The sequence below is a fragment of the Prionailurus viverrinus genome, chromosome E2 (assembly GCF_022837055.1).
Source record: "Prionailurus viverrinus isolate Anna chromosome E2, UM_Priviv_1.0, whole genome shotgun sequence".
In the NCBI taxonomy this organism is placed as follows: Eukaryota; Metazoa; Chordata; class Mammalia; order Carnivora; family Felidae; genus Prionailurus; species Prionailurus viverrinus.
In genome coordinates, this window is record NC_062575.1 from 804704 (window position 1) to 824421 (window position 19718).

A 19718-nucleotide genomic window follows, 5' to 3' on the forward strand; every position below is an offset into this window, starting at 1 on the left:
CACCCAGCACCACGCTGGCCCGGGCCCTCAGACATCTCCTGGAGCCTTCAGGGCTGGCTGGGTGTGAAAGCGCAGGGCTGGTCTGGGTGAGGACCTAAATGTCCTGCACCTGCAGGCCCTAATCAGGCCTGGAGTCTCCCGGAACCTGCAGGTCTACCAGGCGCCTGAGGCCAGGGGTAGGTCTAGGTCAGGTCCCACAAGCCAGCACCATGCCGGTCCTGGCCCTCCAGTGTCTCCCAAACCTGCATGGCTTGCCTAAGTCCATGGCCCGGGGCAGGTCTGGGGCAGGCCCCACAACCAAGCACCATGCCAGCCCTGACCACCCCCAGTGTCCTCTGGACCCTGCAGGGCTTGAGGGAGCTTATGAACTGAGATAAGTCCAGGTCAGGCCCCACACACCCAGCACCACATCCGCCCTGGGCTGTCTGGGTCTCGAGGCTCGGGCCTGGTCTATCTAAGGTCCCACACCCATATATATAAGGCCCCACCAGCCAGGCCTGGTGTATCCCAGAATGTGCAGGGCTTTGGTGCCCCATGGCCCAGGACAGGTCCAGCTGAGGCTTCGCACACCGGTGCCCCACACTGGCCCTGGCCATGCCCAGAGTCTCTGGGCACTTCCCAGACCCTGCGGGGCTTGCTGGGCCCAGTGGCCCAGGGCAGGTCGGGGCAGCTGCAGTTGCTTGGCCCATCCTGAGCACCCCTGCATCTTCTGCTTGCCCTGCAGGCCTCCTGCTTCCACAGCACAGCAGCCAAGCCCTGGTGTCCCTGAGTTCTCCGTTTGCCTGCACCCCACCTGTACCCTGGAAGGCAAGTTCTTGGAGCAGTCTGGGATGCCACCTTAGGGCATGTGTGGGCTTGCAGGAGCCAGGGCCAGTGGAGAACAGCAGGGTGGTGGGGTAGTGGGGTTCTGCTCAGGGAACAGGAGTCTGAGGGGCCGGGAGCACCCTTTCTGGGAAGCGAGTAGCAGGGACATTGCCCCTGCCTTGAAGGGCACAGGGATGGGATGCGGTACTTACAGCTTTGGAAGGTGACAGAGAATGTGTAGAAGACTCGGGGAGGGGCTGGTGGCAGGAGGCTGCTCGCTCTGCTTGAGCCTGGAAGGCAGGACAGAGACAGGGCTCTTCAGCCAGGAAGGGCAAGAGCAGTCACACAGCCGGGGTAGAGGAGGCATGGGAGACCCGCTCAGAGGGATCAGGATCGCAAGCTGGCAGACACCAGGCTGTGTAGGCCCAGTGGGGTTTGGACTCTACTGGGGGTAGTGGGGAGGCCGAGGAAGGGAGTGCAGGGCCAGGCAGAGTTCCTGATGCCACAGCTGCCCTATGACTTTTGTCGGTCCCTTCCTCTTTTTTTTTTTTTTTTTTTAGGTTTGTTTATTTATTTTGAGAGAGAGCGAGAGAGCATGCGGGAGGGGCAGAGAGAGAAGGAGAGAGAGAATCCCAAGCTGGCTCTGCACTGTCAACACAGAGACTGGTGAGGGATGCGAACTCACAACCATGAGATCATGACCAAGCCAAAATCAAGAGTCAGACGCTAACCAACTGAGCCACGCAGGCGCCCCAGTCCTTTCCTCCCTTAAAAAAAATATCAAAAATCATATTTTACTACTGCCTTGCTATCTAGGCAAACATAAATCCAGGCTCCATTCATTATTACCTATTCATTATAACTTTATCGGTTTTAATTAATTTGTTTATGTTTATTCATTTTTTGAGAGAGAGAGAGAGAGAGGGAGGGGCAGAAAGAAAGAGAGAGGGAGACACAGAATCGGAAACAGGCTCCAGGCTCTGAATTGTCAGCACAGACCCCAATGCGAGGCTGCAGCCCACGAAACTGAAATCATGACCTGAGCTGAAGTCAGGTGCTTAACCGACTGAGCCATCCACGCACCCCTCGATTTTTTCCTTCTGATTTTACAAGTGGGTAAAATTCAAATATTTTCATGGGTCTTGTGAATAAGTTGGCCCTGCCTGGAGTGTCACCTGCTCATCACAGGGTCATTGGCTTGTGACATTTAGGACAGACCCCCAGGGACGGGCCCTGCCCTATCTATAACATCATTCTTCCTTCCTCTAGCTTCTGCGTCCTCTCAGGAAGGTGCATTTAAAGATCACCAATGGGGCAGAGATTGTCTTTGATGCTAATGGAGACAGAGTTACAGGATTTGACATTTTCCAAGGGCATCAAACTGTAAAAGCCTGTTCTACTCTGTCCACGTAGATGTATGTGACCCACAAACCTCCTCAGGGGATGGAATGATGGTCCAGTTGATGGAGGAGGGGCTCCGGGTGAGTTGTACACAGATCACCTCAGTCCTGGCGAACTAAAGCCAGCGAGGAACTCAGAGGCCAGTGGTCCAAGTGGCTGTCTGATGTAGAATGTGGGGGGGGGGGTCTAAATTGGGCCAGTTGTAACTCATCTATGTTTTTTGGCCATAACCAGACCCTTCCGTGAGGGGAGAAGAGGCATTTACTTATCATCCAAAATGAAAATATTGGAGCCACCAATGTCGAATTAGAGTTTGCATCAGGGATTTACCCTAGAGTAATTTTTAAAGATTTTAAAATGTTTATTTATTTTTGAGAGAGAGAAAAACATGCAAGCCAGGGAGGGTCAGAAAGAGGGGAACAGAGGATCCTAGGCAAGGAGCCTGATGCTGGGCTTGAACTCCCAAACCATGAGACCATGACCTGAGCTGAAGTCAGACACTCAACCAACTGAGCCACCCAGGTGACCTTACCCTAGAGTATTTTTCTTGTCTGTACTCAGGGACCTGCTTGGTGAAGAAGTGGGGAATTTACTGGGAAGATGGAAAAACACTCCACCTCACACATTCCCATAGAGCATCTGGGAGGCGCGGCGGGACAGGTGTCCTTGTTTTGTTTATTAACAGTCAGTTGCCAGCTTTGGGTAGGTATGTCCAAGTGTCTTCTGTGGCTCACAGAGACACCCTGGCCCCCTGGTGCCAGCATTGGGTGTGTGATTCCTTCCATTGCAACCCCCTTCTTCCATTGATGGCCTTCAGGTTTTCCAATTGAGAGTCAGGCGCCCATCCTTGGACCACATTCAGAGGGTTCCGTTGAAGTCCTTTTCAACTGGCCTGACAGGAAAGAACACGGTGCTCCCCTTTGGGGGTTGGGGACCCAGCACCCCAACACTTCCCTCAAAGGTATTCTCACCCCCAGCCTCCTTCCCCATGACTCTTGCCCTCAGGTGGGAGGTGGGCTCAGGGAGTCAGACCATCCCTTTGCAAGTCCTGAGCAGATCCACTGGCTGTCCAAGGGAAGGCTGTGGAGGGGGGAGATCAGTACCTGTGTCCTTCATGCCCCAGAGGCTGGAATGGCACCATTGCACACAGTGTTCCCAGGCTCGCCACCATCAGACCCACCTAAAGGTTTATTTCATTTGCTGCGTCTGTGGGTGCCTCTCCAGTCTGACTTTGGTATAACTATGGTGTTTTTCTGCTGAAAGGAGCCTTGCCTTCTTGTGTGGGAAGGACAATGGAATGCTCCCCTGGGATGTTCCCACAGGAACCCAGCACCCTGCCCCTGGACTGGTCACTGACAACACCTTCTGCTCATCCTTCCTCTGCTTGCAGCCTGAGTTCCAGGATCCAGCCAGATCCACCAGCAGGGAGATCATCATGATGTACCCTTTAAATACCTCACAAATTTATTTGTCAGTTATACATCAGCAAAGTTAGAAGAAAGAAGAAGAAATGAATGAATCGGTACATGGAATATGTGGAATGCTCATGGGATCCTCCCTCCCTGTAGCTGGCCTCCTTACCATCACATGGCAGGCAGGACTCTATGTCTCCCACAGACATGAAGAAATGTCTTCTGTATCCCAAGGAGCAGTACCCAAGCCAGGCCAGAGTCCACTGCCTGCCCAGGATGGACACCTTCCTGGTCTTTGACGAGCCCCTGGGGTTGATGCTGACCTCAGTGATGCTCACGTTGGCCAGCCTGACCATGTTATTCCTAGTGATGTCCCTGAGGCATCGGGACATGCCCATGATCAGGGCCAATGACAGGGCTCTCAGCTGCATGCTTCTCACCTCCCTAACTCTGCCCCTCTGCCCCTTGCTCTTCTTCAGCCGTCCCACCCCTGCCACCTTCCTTCTCCACCAGACAACCTTTGCTGTCATGTTCACCATGGCCATTTCTCCATCTTGGCCAGACTGTGGTCCTGGCCTTCAGAGTCACCAGGCCTGGCAACAGGGCTTCAGGTATACTGTGCCTCCACCCGGGTTGTCCTCATCACCTGATGATGCGAGTATTTCTCTGTGGGGTCCGGCTGGGCAGCTTCCTACCGTTCCCTGACAGGGACAGCCTCAGAGTCCAGCCACGTTGCCAGGGGGCACTGTGCTAACAGCTCAGAGCCTGGAGCCTGCTTCGGATCTGTGTCTCCCATTCCCTCTGCCCCTCCCCCCCTCTCAAAAATAAATAAACATTAAAAAAAAAAGATGCTGGACATATGGATAGTCATTGACTATTCTCTTTGTAGGTATTGTTGAAAATCTTCACAAATGAAAAGGTTTGGGGGCGCCTGGCTGGCTCAGTCAGAAAAGCATGTAATTCTTGATCTTGGGGTCATGTGTTCAAGTCCCACATTAGCTGTAGAGTTTACTTTAAACAAACAAACTTAAAAAAATAAAACTAAAGTTTGAAAAAGGCCCATGATACAATAACAACAACAATATTAAAGGTGGTAACATGTTGGTGAGGAAGTTACAATCCACATCCACTATTGGTGGATATGTGAAATGGTGCAGCTACTTTGGAAAACAGTCTTGCATTTCTCCAGGAAGTTAAATGTAGAATGACCATATGACCTGCTAAATTCCACTCTTAGATAGATAGACAAGGGAAGTGAAAATATGCGTCCACGTGAAAACTTGTGCACAAATGTTAAGAGCAACGAAAAAGTGGAGACAACTCGAATTTCCTTCAACTGATGAATGGGTAAACAAAATGTGCCATATCTATGCAGTGGAATGTTATTTGGCCATAAAAGGAATGAACTACTGAAAGTACAACATGGATGAGCTTTGAAATGTCCAAAATAGGGAAATTCATAGAGACAGATAGTGGTTGCTAGGGCTGGGCTAAAAAGGCTAAAAAGGGCAGTGTTTCTTTTTGGGGTGAAGATATAGTCTAACATCAATTTTGATTGTTGCACAAATATGTGGATATACTGAAAACCACTGAATTCTACACTGCAAATGGTGAATTTTATCATTTGTGAATGAAAGCTCAATAAAGTTGTTACCCAAAAACAAAAAAAGAGAATACATTACAAAATGTGGCCCTTCATTATATCCTGATCTTTAAAAAATATATCAAATTATTTTAAAAAGTGGAAGGGTGTCTGTGTGGCTCAGTTGCTTAAACGTCTGACTTCAGCTCTGGTCATGAAGCCTGCTCTGGATTCTGTGTCTCCCTCTCTCTCTCTGCCCCTCTCCCACTCGTGCTCTCTCGCTCTCTCAAAAATAAACACTTTTTTTAAGTGGAGATAATTTTAAGTTGTAATGCTTAATATTCAGTAGACCTTTTTAGAAAGGTAAACCTTTTTTGAAAGTTTTTTTTAATGTTTATTTTTGAGAGAGTGAGTGAGACAGCGCCGGTGGGTGGGGGGGAGAGGCAGAGAGAGACAAGGAGACGGAGCACCAGAAGCAGGCACTGCGCTGACAGCAGAGAGGCTGATGTGAGGCTGGACTCACCAACCATGACATCATGACTTGAGCCGAAGTCAGAGGCTTAACTGAGCCACCCGGCCGCCCCCCAAATTATTTTTTTTCTAAAAAATTGATAATGGAATTACGGTTATGTTAGAAAATTGTCCTTGTTTTTGCAATTACATATTGTAGTTAAAATAGGATACCAAAACACTGGGATTCCTTTTCAAATGACACAGAATGGCAGAGTGGCTGGGGTTAGTGGGTGGGGACTACCCCTGGGTTGATGGTCACTGAGGCCACATAATGGTTGTCTGCTTTTCTGTATGTCCAAAATTCTCCATAAAGTAGAGGTTTTGAAAATTCCTTAAAGAACCAGCAAGAATTGAATAGAGAACGTGGGTTTGTGAATCAGTCCTGTGCGGAAAATTGGCTGCTATGTGAAAAGTATGTGGAAAACATCTTCCACCAAGCACTAGGCCGGTTCTCAGAGCTCCTCGAGATGCCCACATTTGGAGTGCAAGAAATGCTCACCTCAACCTCACACGCACCCGAGGGAGGTGAGGGCAGCTGTACAAAGGAAGGTGACTCAGGGCTATGTCTGCACCTGCCTTCCTAAACCCAGGTTTCGCTCTCAGAATTTTGACAATTCCGGTTGTCGGTATAGGAGTGTTTCTCCACATCTTAGTTCTCCAAACGGAGAACAAAACGACCCACTCAAAGTTTTCTAATGTTGCGCTATTGTCAAGAAAATATAAACGTTGTGAAAATCTCGATTATGACACCAGAGGGATTTAGCGGAGACCACACATCACCTTGGATGGAGGAATGAGAGATGCCTGCCTTCACCCGATGAACAGAAACATCGAGACATGGACATAACATTGGAATGCGTGTCTCTGTCTCACACAAAAAGCACATCGAAACACTGATTTTGACTTCGTGCCTACTTAGGTGTGTTCGTGAAGCCTGCACCCTCGACAGCTGGTGCTGAGATCGAGCTGCTGCGGTGCCTCCAGACCTCGCGCCGCCGCAGGGCCTTCTGGGAGGTGTAGTATGAGACCCTGGGTGTCCACCACTGCCACCTGGTGGGCGAAGCTGGAGTACCTACAATTCCCTATAACTTAGAACTCTTCCCGAGGCTTCCCAGACTCTCAGGAGCCGCCGACTGCGCGCTTCTGGAGATCAGGAGCCTGGACAACGGTAGCTTCTGGAAATTATAGTGAGAGAAACCCATTTCACTGCAGCCGAGGCCTGGCCCGTGAGCGTGGACTACAAGTCCAGGGAGGGCCCGAGCCGCAGCCCAGGCCCGGTCGTGCACGTCCATTGGGTGGATACTGCACCGCCGCGCCTTCTGGGAAACGTAGTCTGACTCTCTGGGCTCTCGGTTGTACTGACTGCTGGACAGAGCTGGGCTCCGGCCGTAAGACTACAACTCCCAGAATACACATGCGGCGGCGTTCCGACGCTCCGGAGTCCTCGGCCTCAGCGCGGGACTTTGTTGTCCTGCTAGTTCCGCTTTGCGCCCTACGCCGCCGTCGGGCTGTGAGGCTGCGGTGGGCTCTGGTACCCGGTGTGCTCCGCTGTGTGTGGCCGTCCCGGGCGGTCTGGTCAGAGCCCCAGTCCCGGTCTGGCTCCAGGTCTACGGACGGGCCGTCTCGGCGTGTCCGCCTGGACTCCTTCCCGCCACGGGGGGGGGGGGGGGTGGGGGGGGCGGTGCCGGCTCGTCCGCTTCGGGGCTGGGCTGGGTGTCCGTCCCGAGAGCGGAGGGCGGTGCGAGGAGCGGGGGGGGGGGGGGGGGGGGGGGGCTGCAGGTTGACTCCGTGAGGACCTCGGAGTCGGCCGAGGCGTTGGCCGCAGGGATCCTGACAGCCCGACCCCCGGTGAGTGGCCGCTCGCCCTCCCTCCCCGGGCTGGGCCTGGACTCTGCGCCCAAGGGTTGCGTGGGAGTCTGTGCCCTCGCTTGTCAGCCTTGGGTCGTTGTCCCCGCTCTTCCTTCTCAGCCGTCTTGCGGGCGGAGGAACGTGGAAAACCTCAGTAATCCTGCAGTCCTCACGTGTATCCCTGAAATCCTGTAACCTTTGAAGACCCAAACAAAACCTCCCAGCAAGAAAATTCCAGACCCACGTTCCAGACAGCTTCAGCTACCACCCATTTAAGGAACAAACAGTTCCCGTCTTTCCATCATCTGGAATGATTTGTCTAAAAGAGGGAACATCTCTCAATTTGTTTTTAATGAAGCCAATGTAACTATGATTCTAAGACTTGTAAACTCTGAGCTCAGGCTCCTCATTTAAAAAAACACACACACACACACACACACAAAAACCAGACCCTAGGAACTGGGAAGTGCTTCCTGAGACTTGTGGGGATTAAGAAAATTTCTATTAGTGCTACAGCGCCCAGAGCGGAGAGAGAACCCTTGGCAAATGGTTAACATAATCAGCAGTATTAACGTTATCATTTTTATATACCTGGTGGTATAAAAAAGGGAGGGGACAAGAAGGGGAATCCTAAAGGGGACTGTACATTTGGTCTTACAGAAGATCACTAGTCGATCAATAAATTGGTGGGATAAGTAGGGGGTAAACATCTCAGTGTTATGCCGGCTCGCCTCTGAAATGGCTGATGCAGACCCCTGATGCCCACAGGAAGGCTCAGGTGTATCATCCCTCGGAAGCCAGAACCGTTTCAGGACATCTCCCTGTACACCTGGCGGCATCCTCACATTCCCATGTAGCCCCTCCCCGCTCTTCTGGGAACTTTGCAAGAATAAGGATCTTGACTCAGCAGACACGTGGGTGACATTTCAGGAGCAGATAACCTTGGATGATGTGGTGGTGGACTTCACCCAGGAGGAGTGGGGGCTGCTGGGCCCTGCCCTGAGGACCCTGTCCCACAGTGTGATGCTGGGGACTTTAAGGCACCTGGTTGCCGTGGGTGAGGCTGTTCCCACGTCAACTTGTATTTGCTTGGGGTCTTGGCAGAGTGGGTTTGACATAGCTGGGAGTGTGGAGTCACTGGAGTGTTTCTCTACATCAGACCTCCCAGCTTGAATCACCTGGCTGGCTCAGTTCATAAAACACGTGACTCCTGATCTCTGGGTCGTGAGTGCAAGCCTCACCGTAGGCATAGAACTTGCTTAAAATAATAAAATAAAATGTTCTTACAAGTAAAATTTATATTAAAAAGAAAACAAACAAAACCTCACAGCTTGATCACTCATTTGGACAGGACCTTGGACCCCAAAGCCAGATACCGTTGCCCACCTAGAATTCAGAATAGAGCCATGGATGATGGACAGAGGGCTCTCCCAAGATTCCTGCCTAGGTGAGATGGTGAAAGGATCTTTGCAGTCAGTTTTTATTTATATGTTTCTTCATATCTTCCTTTTCTAGTGGTTTTCATTACCTGTGGCATTTCCATAACTCTATCTGGATTATTTTCCTGTTGTTTGAAGAGCCCCATTCATCATTTCCTTCAGAGTGACAAAATTCTCTCACTTTGTGTTTGCTTGAAAATGCCTTTGTTTCATTTATTTCATTTTGGAAAGATACTTTAGGCAGAGAAGTTTTAGCTTGTCAGGATTTTTTTTCCCCCCTCAGAACTTTAAAGACACCATGCGGTTGTCTGGTTCTCTTCCGGACCCCATGATTTCTGTTGAGAAGTCAACCTCCATCTTATTGTTACTTTGAAGACAATGGGTATTTTTTATTTTTATTTTTTTGCTAATGATACCTTTAGAATGCACAAATCTTAAATATACAATTGGAGAATTTTGATAAATGTGTGCTTATATGTAATTCTCACCCAAATGGAGCTTGAGGACATTTTCATTACCTCACAGAGTTCCTTTGTTACCTCTTTCCACTTAAGAAAGGCAAATGCTGTTGAGATTTTTTTTCTAACATAGGTTCTTTTTTCCTTTTCTAGAACTTCATATAAAGAGAATCATACATTATTACTTTTGTGTAAGGCTTATCCTCAGATTTTTGAGATTCATACATGATATATGCATTATTATTTCATTCCTTTTTTACTTTTTACTATTTAGGATATTTTATTTTTTAAGTTTATTTATTTATTTTGAGAGAGAGGAAAGTAAGCAAGCAGGGGAGGGGCAGAGAGAGAGAGAGAATCCCAAGCAGGCTGTGTGCTCTTGAGTATGGAGCCTGATGTGGGGCTCGGACCCACAAACTGTGAGATCATGGCCTGAGCCAAAATCAAGAGTTGGACATTTAACTGACTAAGCCACTCAGGCGCCCCACGGGTATTTTGCTTTTTGAACGAATTGTAATTCTCTTGATATCCATTGATATCCATTCTCTTGATAATGAACATTTGGATTGTCTCTAGGGCTATTATGAATAATGCTGCTGTGAACATTCTTGTGTAGTGCTTATAGCAGACCTATGTTTTCATTTCTCTTGGGTTAATCTAGGAGTGGAATTGTTGGGTGATAGATTAGCAAGGTTTGATTTTATTATTTTTTTCTCTTATTGTTAGGTTTGCATTTGTTAACATCCTAAGAAAGCTTTATGCCAAGATTACAAAGATACTTTCCTGTTTTCTTCTGGTACTTTTATACTTTTTGCTTTTACATTAAGACCTATGATCCATCTTGGGATGCCTGGGTGGCTCAGTCGGTTAAGTGTCTGACTTCGGCTCAGGTCATGATCTCACGGTTTGTGGGTTCCAGCCCCGCATCGGGCTCTGTGCTGACCGCTCGGAGCCTGGAGTCTGCTTCCAATTCTGTGTCTCCTTTTCTCTCTGCCCCTCCCCCACTTGTGCTCTGTTTCTCTCTGTCTATCAAAAATAAATAAATGTAAAAAAATATATATATAGAAGACCTATGATCCATCTTGAGTTAATTTTTATGAAAGTGTGAGGTAGTAGACAAGGCACTCATTATGGTTATGTAGTTCCAGCACCATTTAAAGAAAAAAATTTCCTTCATGTTATTGAACTGTAGCCTTTGTTGAAAATCAACTGAATGTGTATGTATGGGTCTCTTTCTCTGCTCTCTTCTCTTCCATTGATCCATTGTTCCTGCTCTGTGCCAGCATCATACATCTTAATTATCGTACTTCACAGTGAATCTTGAAATGAGGTGGTGACCACCATCCTCTAACTTTATTGTTTGTAATTGTCTTGGCTATTCAGGTCTTTGGCACTTTCATATAAATTTTATTTTAATTATTATTTTTTCTTTTTTCATATAAATTTTAGAATCAGTTTGTCAGTTGGAAATTGTCAAGCTTTTTCATTTCACAACATTTCTACTTGCCTTACATCTCTAGATCATTTTGGAAGAATTTATGTCTAACATGTTGAGCCTTCTAATTCTGTGATCATGGTGTATTTATTTGGGTACTTCTCTCAGTAATATTTTGCCCTTGTTAAGTATATGGGTCATGCACATCTTTTATTAAATTTATTCCTAGAAACTTAATATTTTTCATGCTGTTGTAAATATATCTAATTTTATTTTCTAACTGTTGCTAGTATATACAAGGATAATTTATACTTTTTTAATGTTTATTTATTTATTTTGAGAGAGAACGGGGGAGGGGCAGACAGGGAGAGAGAAAATCTCAGGCAGGCTCTGTGCTAACAGCACAGATGCAGGGCGTGATCTCACGGTGAGATCATGACCTGAGCGATATTAAGAGTCAGACGCCTAACCAACTGAGCTACCCAGGTGCCCTAGTGTAATTTATTCTTTAATTGACATTCTATCCTGTGTGAAATTGCTAAAATCACTAAGTTAATTTATCTGTCAGTTTCCTTGGATGTCTTATATAATCATGTCATCTTCAAGTAAAGATTTATTTCTTCCTTTTCAGACTTTATGCTTTTTCTTTTCTATTAAGTTTATTTATTTTGAGAGAGAGTGATTGAGAGGTGGGGAGAGAGAGAATCCCACGCAGGCTCCGTGCTGTCAGTGCAGAGCCCAGTGTAATTAACATACAGTGAGAAGTGCTATTCCTAAGAGTACAGTTCAATAAAGTTTTGCAAATGTATATTTGTGTGACCCGTACTCCAGTCCACACATAGAATATTTCCATCTCCCCATACATTTCCTTATGTCTTTTATCACTTAGGACTCCCCCAGTGTGGCAACCATTCTTCTGGTACCTGTCACCAGATAATCTGGTAGATTATCCGGTACAATATTAAATAAAAGTAATGAGAATGGCCATCCTGCCTTGCTCCTGATATTAGGGGATAGCATTCAGTATTTCACCATTAATTATGATCTGATGCCCTTTATCAAATTGAGAAAGTTCTATTCCTGGTTTACTGAGTTTTTATCATGAATGGGTGTAATCAAATACTCCACTTACATCTGTTGACATGATTGAATTTTTTCTCTCATCCATTGATTTCTGCTTTCTGTTATTGCCTTCCTTTGTCTTGGTTTAATTTGCATTCCCTTTTTCTGACTTTTTGGGTCAGAAGCTTAGGTTGTTAATTTTAATGCTTTCTTCTTTTTTTTTTTTAATTTATTTATTTATTTTGAGAGAGAGAGGGAGAACACAAGTGGGGGAGGGACTGAGAGGGAGAGAGAGAATTCCAAGCAGGCTCTGTGTTGTCAGTGCAGAGCCTGATGTGAGACTCAAACTCACGAACCGTGAGATCATGACCTGAGCCAAAATCAAGAGGTGGATGCCTAACCAGCTGAGCCACCCTGGCGCCCCACTGCTTTCTTCCTTTCCATTGTTTGCATTTATAGTTACACATTTCCCTTTAAGCCTTATCTTAACTGCATTCTGCACATTTTCACATGTTTCATTTCCATTATTGTTCAGTTCATTGTTATTTTTGTTTTCCAAATGTTTTGATCTGAATGGTAATGAAAATACAACATATGAAACTGATTTCTTCTTTGATTTGTGAAGTACATTGTTTAATTTCCGAGTATGAGGGGATTTCTGTTATTGATGTCTAGATTATTTCCATTGTGGTTCAAGAACATATTCTGCATGAGTCCAGTCCTTTTAAATTTATTGATAATGTTTTTATGATACAGCGTGTAGTCTGTTTTGGTGAATGCATATTCTGCTACTGTTGGGCGTGGTGTCTGATAAAGTTGCACACACTTTGTTCCTATGGACTGTCGTGTCTGCTTGTTCTTTCAACTGCTCAGGGAAGAGTGTTAAATCTCCAACTGTGACTGTATTTGTTAATATATATGTTAATGTTTCTTAATCAATTTTTTTTCATGTGTTTTAAAGCTGTGTTACTGAGTTTAATGACATGTTAGATTATTGTGTGTTCCTGGTTCCTATTCTACATACCGTCTCATCACTGTGAAATGACCTTTTTTTCCTCTGGTAATACTTCTTGTTTTGAAATCCACTAGTTGATTTTAATGTAGCCAAATAGCTTTCTTATACTGCAGTCAATATACAGCTTTATATGGCTTTTTCTGTACCTTTACTTTCAGGTTATCTGTTGAAATGTTAAAGTGGGTTCCTTGGAAACAGCATTTAATTTGGTCTTGTTTGTAACCCACTTCAGCAAGCTTATTCTTTTTTTTTTTTTTTAACGTTTATTTATTATTGAAAGACAGAGTCAGAGCGTGAGCAGGGGAGGGGCAGAGGGAGAGGGAGACACAGAATCTGAAACAGGCTCCAGGCTCTGAGCTGTCAGCACAGAGCCCGACGCGGGGCTCGAACTCACAAACTGTGAGATCATGACCTGAGCTGAAGTTGGACGCTCAACCGACTGAGCCACCCAGGCGCCCCAGCAAGCTTATTCTTTAAGACTGTTCAGTAAATTTGTATTTAGTGTATAATTACTGATATGCTTGGGTTTTATATTCTGCTTCATCTGGTCTTTGTTCCTTTGTTTTCCCATTCAGGCTTCTTTGGCCTTAATTTGGTATTATTTGCTATTCCATTTTGTCTCCTTGTTTTTTCCTTGTTAGCATTATGTGTTTTTAATCTTAATCTTAAGTCTTATTTGCCTTATGGTTAAAATACACATCTTTAATGTATCATATACTATCTGGAATTAATATTATGCCACTCAGTGTACAGTGTAACAACTCACATTAATATAATCACAATTTTCTCTGTTGTCATATATTTTACTTCCACATATTATATAAACCCCACTGAGCATCGTTGTTATTCTTGTTTTATACAGTCAACAGCCTTTTAAAGGAATTTAAAGTAATTTTGTACAATATTTTTTCCCAATTAATTCGTTTTTGGGTTGCTTTTAATTCCTTTCTACAGATTCAGTCTTCTACCTCTGATTATTTCCATTCAGTTTAAAGAACACGCTGTACCCGGAGGGAGCTTTCACATAAAGTCTGTCATCACGTTAAAGTCTTGGCTCCTCCTGGACTGTCCTCTTCTGCCACTCTGGCCTGGATGAGCCTCCCACTTGTGTTTCAGTTCTCTCTGAAAGGCAGGTGCATTTCACCAACTGGTCTTTGGAGAGCAGACCTCTTTACAGGGAAAAATGAATGACATCGGAGAGCACTGATGGTTTGGTTCTTACATCTCCAGGTATGGCACTTAAAACCAGACTGTCTCTGCCTTTCACTCTTTTTGGTAAGCCACTAATAGGTGTACAATAAAAAGTTAGATTTTAAAAGTGGGAATTTAGTTTTCATGTATATCTTTCCCCCAGGGACTGCCATTTAGCATGGTTTTACTAGCTATATTTTTAACATTGAAGTATGTAATGACGTGCCGGGAAGTTTGATGTCAGATGTTAAACTCAAGATGTTCTCTACAGATTGTTGCTCTTGAACAGTGAACATCCAGGATGGTACCTTTGATCAGTCTAGATAAACTCTCTGCCGTTACTTCTTCAAATGTTTCCTCTGCTGTGATCTCTCCTGCAACTCCAGCTACACATTAGTCTGTCAGGCGTGTTCTGTTTTTATTTTATTTTATTTTATTTTATTTTATTTTATTTTATTTTATTTTTTTTATTTATTTTTTCTTAATTTTTTTTTCAACGTTTATTTATTTTTGGGACAGAGAGAGACAGAGCATGAATGGGGGAGGGACAGAGAAAGAGGGAGACACAGAATTGGAAACAGGCTCCAGGCTCTGAGACATCATCCCAGAGCCCGACGCGGGGCTCGAACTCACGGACCGCGAGATCATGACCTGGCTGAAGTCGGACGCTCAACCAGCTGCGCCACCCAGGCGCCCCTATTTTATTTTATTTTATTTTATTTTATTTTATTTTATTTTATTTATTAAGTTTGAGAGCAAGTGAGAGAGAGCAGGGGAGATGGGCAGAAGGAGAGAGAATCTTTTTTAAAAATGTTTATTTTTGAGAGCACACCCAAGTGGAGGAGGGGTAGAGAGAGAGAAGACACAGAAATCTGAAGCAGGCTCCAGGCTCTGAGCAGTCAGCACAGAGCCCAACATGGGGCTCAAACTCACGAACCATGAGATCATTACCTGGGCCAAAGTCAGACACTTAACTGACTGAACCACCCACATGCTAAGAGAGAGAGAGAGTCAGTCAGTCTTAGGTGGGCTCCGTGGTCAGTGTGGAGCCCAAGGTAGGGCTTGATCCCGTGGCCCTGGTGCATGACCTGAGTCGAAATCGAGTCAGATGCTCATCCAACTGAGCCACCCAGGCGCCCCAGGTGTTCTATTTTTAAATTCTTTTTTCTCCCTTTGTATCATCATAAAATTTCCAATAACCTGCCTTTCAATTCACAGATTCTTTCTTTTCCTGTGTCCAGTTTGTTAAGTCCATTAATGGTTTATTTCAGATGCTATATTTTTATTTAGTTCCAGAATAGAATTTTCATTTGGTTCTTTTTTCAGGTTTTCCATGAAATTCTGTGTTATGTTTATAATAGATTGTTGTTGTTGTTTTCCCCAGTCAGTGTGAGGGAAACTTTATTGAGGCCCCAGGGCCATGGGGCTCAGGCAGGAAGCCACATTGCAGGCAAAGGAAGAGCAGGTGGAGGGGCTTTATTGACCTTCTGGGGGTGCGGGTGGTGGTTGTGGTTGCACGTCTGGCGGGAGCACAACGCTCGCTGTGCTTGTATTTCCGGGAGAGCTGGTAGAGGGAGGGCTGGGTAATGCCATCTCCAGGCCAAGCACCAAGTGCAGGACTCTTCTTGGATATTGTATCTGAGAGAGTGCAGCCATCCTTCAGCTGTTTGCCTCTGAGTACAGACGCTGCTGCTCGGGTGGGATGCCTTCATTGTCTTGGCTTCAACATTCTCAACGGTGTCACTGGGCTTGACCTCAAGGGTGATGGTCTTGATTTTCAGGGTCTCCACAGAGATTTGCATCTGTGCATCTGCTGCTCAGCTGCTGAGTTGAAGAGAAAGAACTAAAACCATTATTTTTAAATCTTTTCCTACTACTTCTAATGTTTGGTATGTCTGCTTCTATTGACTTTTCTATGGACTTTTTTCTTTTCTTTTAAAACTTTTTTTAATGTTTATTTATTTTTGAGACAGAGACAGAGCATGAGTAGGGGACGGGCAGAGAGAGAGAGGGAGACACAGAATCCAAAGCAGGTTCCATGCTCTGAGCTGTCAACGCAGGGCTTGAACTCACAAACCAGGAGATCATGACCTGAGCTGAAGTGGAATGCTTAACCAACTGAGCCACCCAGGTGCCCCTCTATTGACTTTTTTCTTGATTATGAGTCACATTTTCCTGATTCTTTACATGTATAGTCAATTTTTGTGTCCTAGGTGCTGCAGACAGTGCATTGGAGAGACTATGGATTGTTGCCTTCTAGCAAGAGTATTGGTTTTGTTCTGGTGGGCAGTTAAATTACTTCAAATCATGCTAATCCTGATGAGGTTTGGTTTAAGGATTTATCGACGGAGTGTAACTTTGGCTTTGCTTTAGTACTTGGATGTAGTCCTTATCCTTAGGGCCTGGTGTTCCCTTCTAAGATGTAGCTTTCTCAGGTCTCCCCTGAATGCCTAGGGTGCTTATTGGGTCACGGCTGCAATGCCCACCAACACCGGGTAACTTCTGGAGCCTCTGCTCAGCCCCCAGCAGCTGTTCTGTGGCAGGCGTTAGCCTTCTGTGCATTTGCAGTTGAGGTCCAGTCAAGGGCTCCAGGAGAAACCCTTTGCACATTTCTGGACCCCTCTTTGGTCTGTGTGACGTAGCGAAAACCTCCTCACATTCAATTCTATAGCCTTTTCCCCATCGTCAGAAACATAAGGCCCACCCACCTGATGGGAGTCAGGCTGCTGGGGAGCATGATTGAGTACCCTGTCTGACCACCTCACAGACATGTCACAGGCATCCCCAGTGCTCCAGGTGTGTCCCCTCTGCCTGGTGTGCTGACCACTCTTTTTGTTTATCTGCCTGCCTGTGGAGTCCTCTTGTCCTCTGTGTACATTTTGGGCACTAGTCACAGTGTGAACAGGACAGATAAGGTCCCCATCACTGTGGAGACCAAAGCCTCTAGCGTATGGTGTCTGAGGAGGGACAGACAAGAAATAACAAAAAGAACAAGGTGATGTTGACTAGTGTGAAACAGTGGTGTGAGGCAAATAAAACAGGACAGTGAGCTGGAAGGTGAGGAGCCCATGTGGGCTGGGAGGTTAGGAAGGGTCTCTCAGAGGAAGTGACCTGGGAGTTGAGAGCCGAATGATGAGGAGGGAAGGGTTGCTGACACCTAAGACTTTGGAGACCAAAGGAAGGCCTTCAAGGAGAGAGGAACTGCGTGTTAATGATGGACATGGTCATGCCCAGGGAGAATGAAAAGAACCCAGAATGAGTAGGAACGAGGATAACTGAGGCAGTCTGACCCGCTTCTGGGTGCATTGGACAGCTTGTGCAAAAGAGGTATTCTCTTGGTGTTGTGAAACTGCTTTGTTTGGAAGATTCATTTGGTATCAATTACAAGCAGAAGGGATGTTAAGTGGGGAGATGGATCAGAATTCCAAGAGGTCCAAGCATTAACGGAGGGTGGCTGTCCCAAACATCTTGTCTTTATGAATGGCTGCCTGTTCCATGGCCTGTCCCGTAATGGCATCCCCTCTGCCGGTTGTGCTACTCACTCTTTTCATTGGTCAGTCTTCCTGGGGGTTCTTTTTGTTCTGTTTATACCTTTTATGGTTTTTCTTCTCAAAGTTTAGTTCGTGTTTTATTTTTATTTAAAAAAGTTTTTTTTAATGTTTATTTTTGAGAGAGAGAGAGGGAGAGAGACAGAATGAGAGTGAGGGAGAGGCAGAGAGAGGAGACACAGAATCTGTATCAGGCTCCAGGCTCTGAGCTGTCAGCACAAAGCCCAATTTGGGGCTTGAACCCACAAACTGCGAGATCATTACCTGAGCCGAAGTCAGATGCTTAACTGACTGAGCCACCCAGGTGCCCCATAGTTGGTATTTTAAAGCATCTACCCTTGCTGTGCACATCCTGTTGCTTTTATCTTGACATTCTCACTCTAGCAGTTTTCTTCCAAGCACTCAAATTGTTTTTAATTTCCTTCCAGAGTAGAAAAAGAGACCTAAAAGCCAAGAGTCACCACCAACAGAGGCCTTTTCTGGTAAAGAGTTACCAAGCAGCAGAGTGAACCTGACAAGATCCACAGTGGGTGATTGCTGGCCTTGTACCCGAGCAGACAGTCGGGAGTCTAGGGATGAGCCAGAGAAGCAGAAGATGCATGACGGCAGCTTGGGGTCAATGGAACGTGAACAAGGGCAAGTAGTGACCCAGGATGGGGACTGGGGAAATGCTGAAGTTGTGGAAAAATGCAGCTTCAATTCAGACTTTCTTTCTGCACAGAAATTTCTTGTCAAAGAATATTTCTGTCAAATTGACTCAGTTCAAAGCTTCCAGCATAATTTTGTTTTCAAAAATTGTCAGGAAAATCTTGGTAGTGAAGAAAGCTTATAAAGGCAATCCACGTGGAAAAGCCTTAGGAAATCTGTATAAATTGAGCATGGTAAATATACCAACCAGAGCATATACCTTTCTACACATGAGATTATTAATGTAGGAAATAAACCCTATGGCTTTAAAGAAAGTGGAGATTTTTTTACCCATAGCTCATGCTTCTCTCACTTCATGAGAACTCATACTAAGGAGAAACCCTATGAATATAATGCATGTGGGAAAGCCTTTAAGAAACTTTCATCTCTTTCTTACCATCTGAGAAATCACAATAGAGAGAAAGCCTATGAATGTAATGAATGTGGGAAGTCTTTCTGGAAGAGCCTTCACCTCATTTTGCACCAGAGAACTCACACTGGTGAGAAACCTCATGAATGTAATAAATGTGAAAAGTCTTTTAGCCATAGTTCTTACCATAATGTACACCAGAGAATTTATACTGGAGAGAAACCCTGTAAATGTGATGAATGTGGAAAATCCTTCAGTGGAAGGTCTAATCTTTTTTTATTTTTTATTTTTTTTTTAATTTTTTTTTCAACGTTTATTTATTTTTGGGACAGAGAGAGACAGAGCATGAACGGGGGAGGGGCAGAGAGAGAGGGAGACACAGAATCGGAAACAGGCTCCAGGCTCCGAGCCATCAGCCCAGAGCCTGACGCGGGGCTCGAACTCACGGACCGCGAGATCGTGACCTGGCTGAAGTCGGACGCTTAACCGACAGCGCCACCCAGGCGCCCCTGGAAGGTCTAATCTTAATGTGCATAAGAGAACACATACTGGAGAAAAACCCTATAAATGTGATGAATGTGGAAAAGCCTTCAGTCACAGCTCTCACCCTAAAGTTCACAAGAGAATCTATACTGGTGAGAAACCATATAAATGTAATGAATGTGGGAAAAACTTTCAGTTTTCATTTATCCTTCACTCAGTGTAAGAGAACACACACTGGAAAGAAACCATATAAATGTCATCAGTGTGTGAGAGCTTTCAGTCAAGGTTCTAACTTTATTGGGCACCAAAGAACTCATGCCAGAGGAAAAACACTACATATTTCATTTTAATATATAAAAATTGTACACATACATTTATTATTTAAAAAAATTTTTTTAAATGTTTATTTATTTTTGAGAGAGAGACAGAGCATGAGAGGGGGATGGGCAGAGAGAGAGGGAGACACAGAA

The 19718-nt window shown here is 45.4% G+C and overlaps 1 long non-coding RNA gene across 1 annotated transcript; it reads left to right on the forward strand.

Annotated features, from left to right (window-relative positions):
• The first annotated feature begins 7478 nt into the window (after positions 1–7478).
• Positions 7479–19016, forward strand: LOC125152459 (uncharacterized). Its single transcript, XR_007147205.1, has 3 exons — positions 7479–7560; positions 8912–9007; positions 18137–19016. It is a non-coding gene; the product is annotated as an uncharacterized LOC125152459 (long non-coding RNA).
• The last annotated feature ends 702 nt before the right edge of the window (positions 19017–19718 follow it).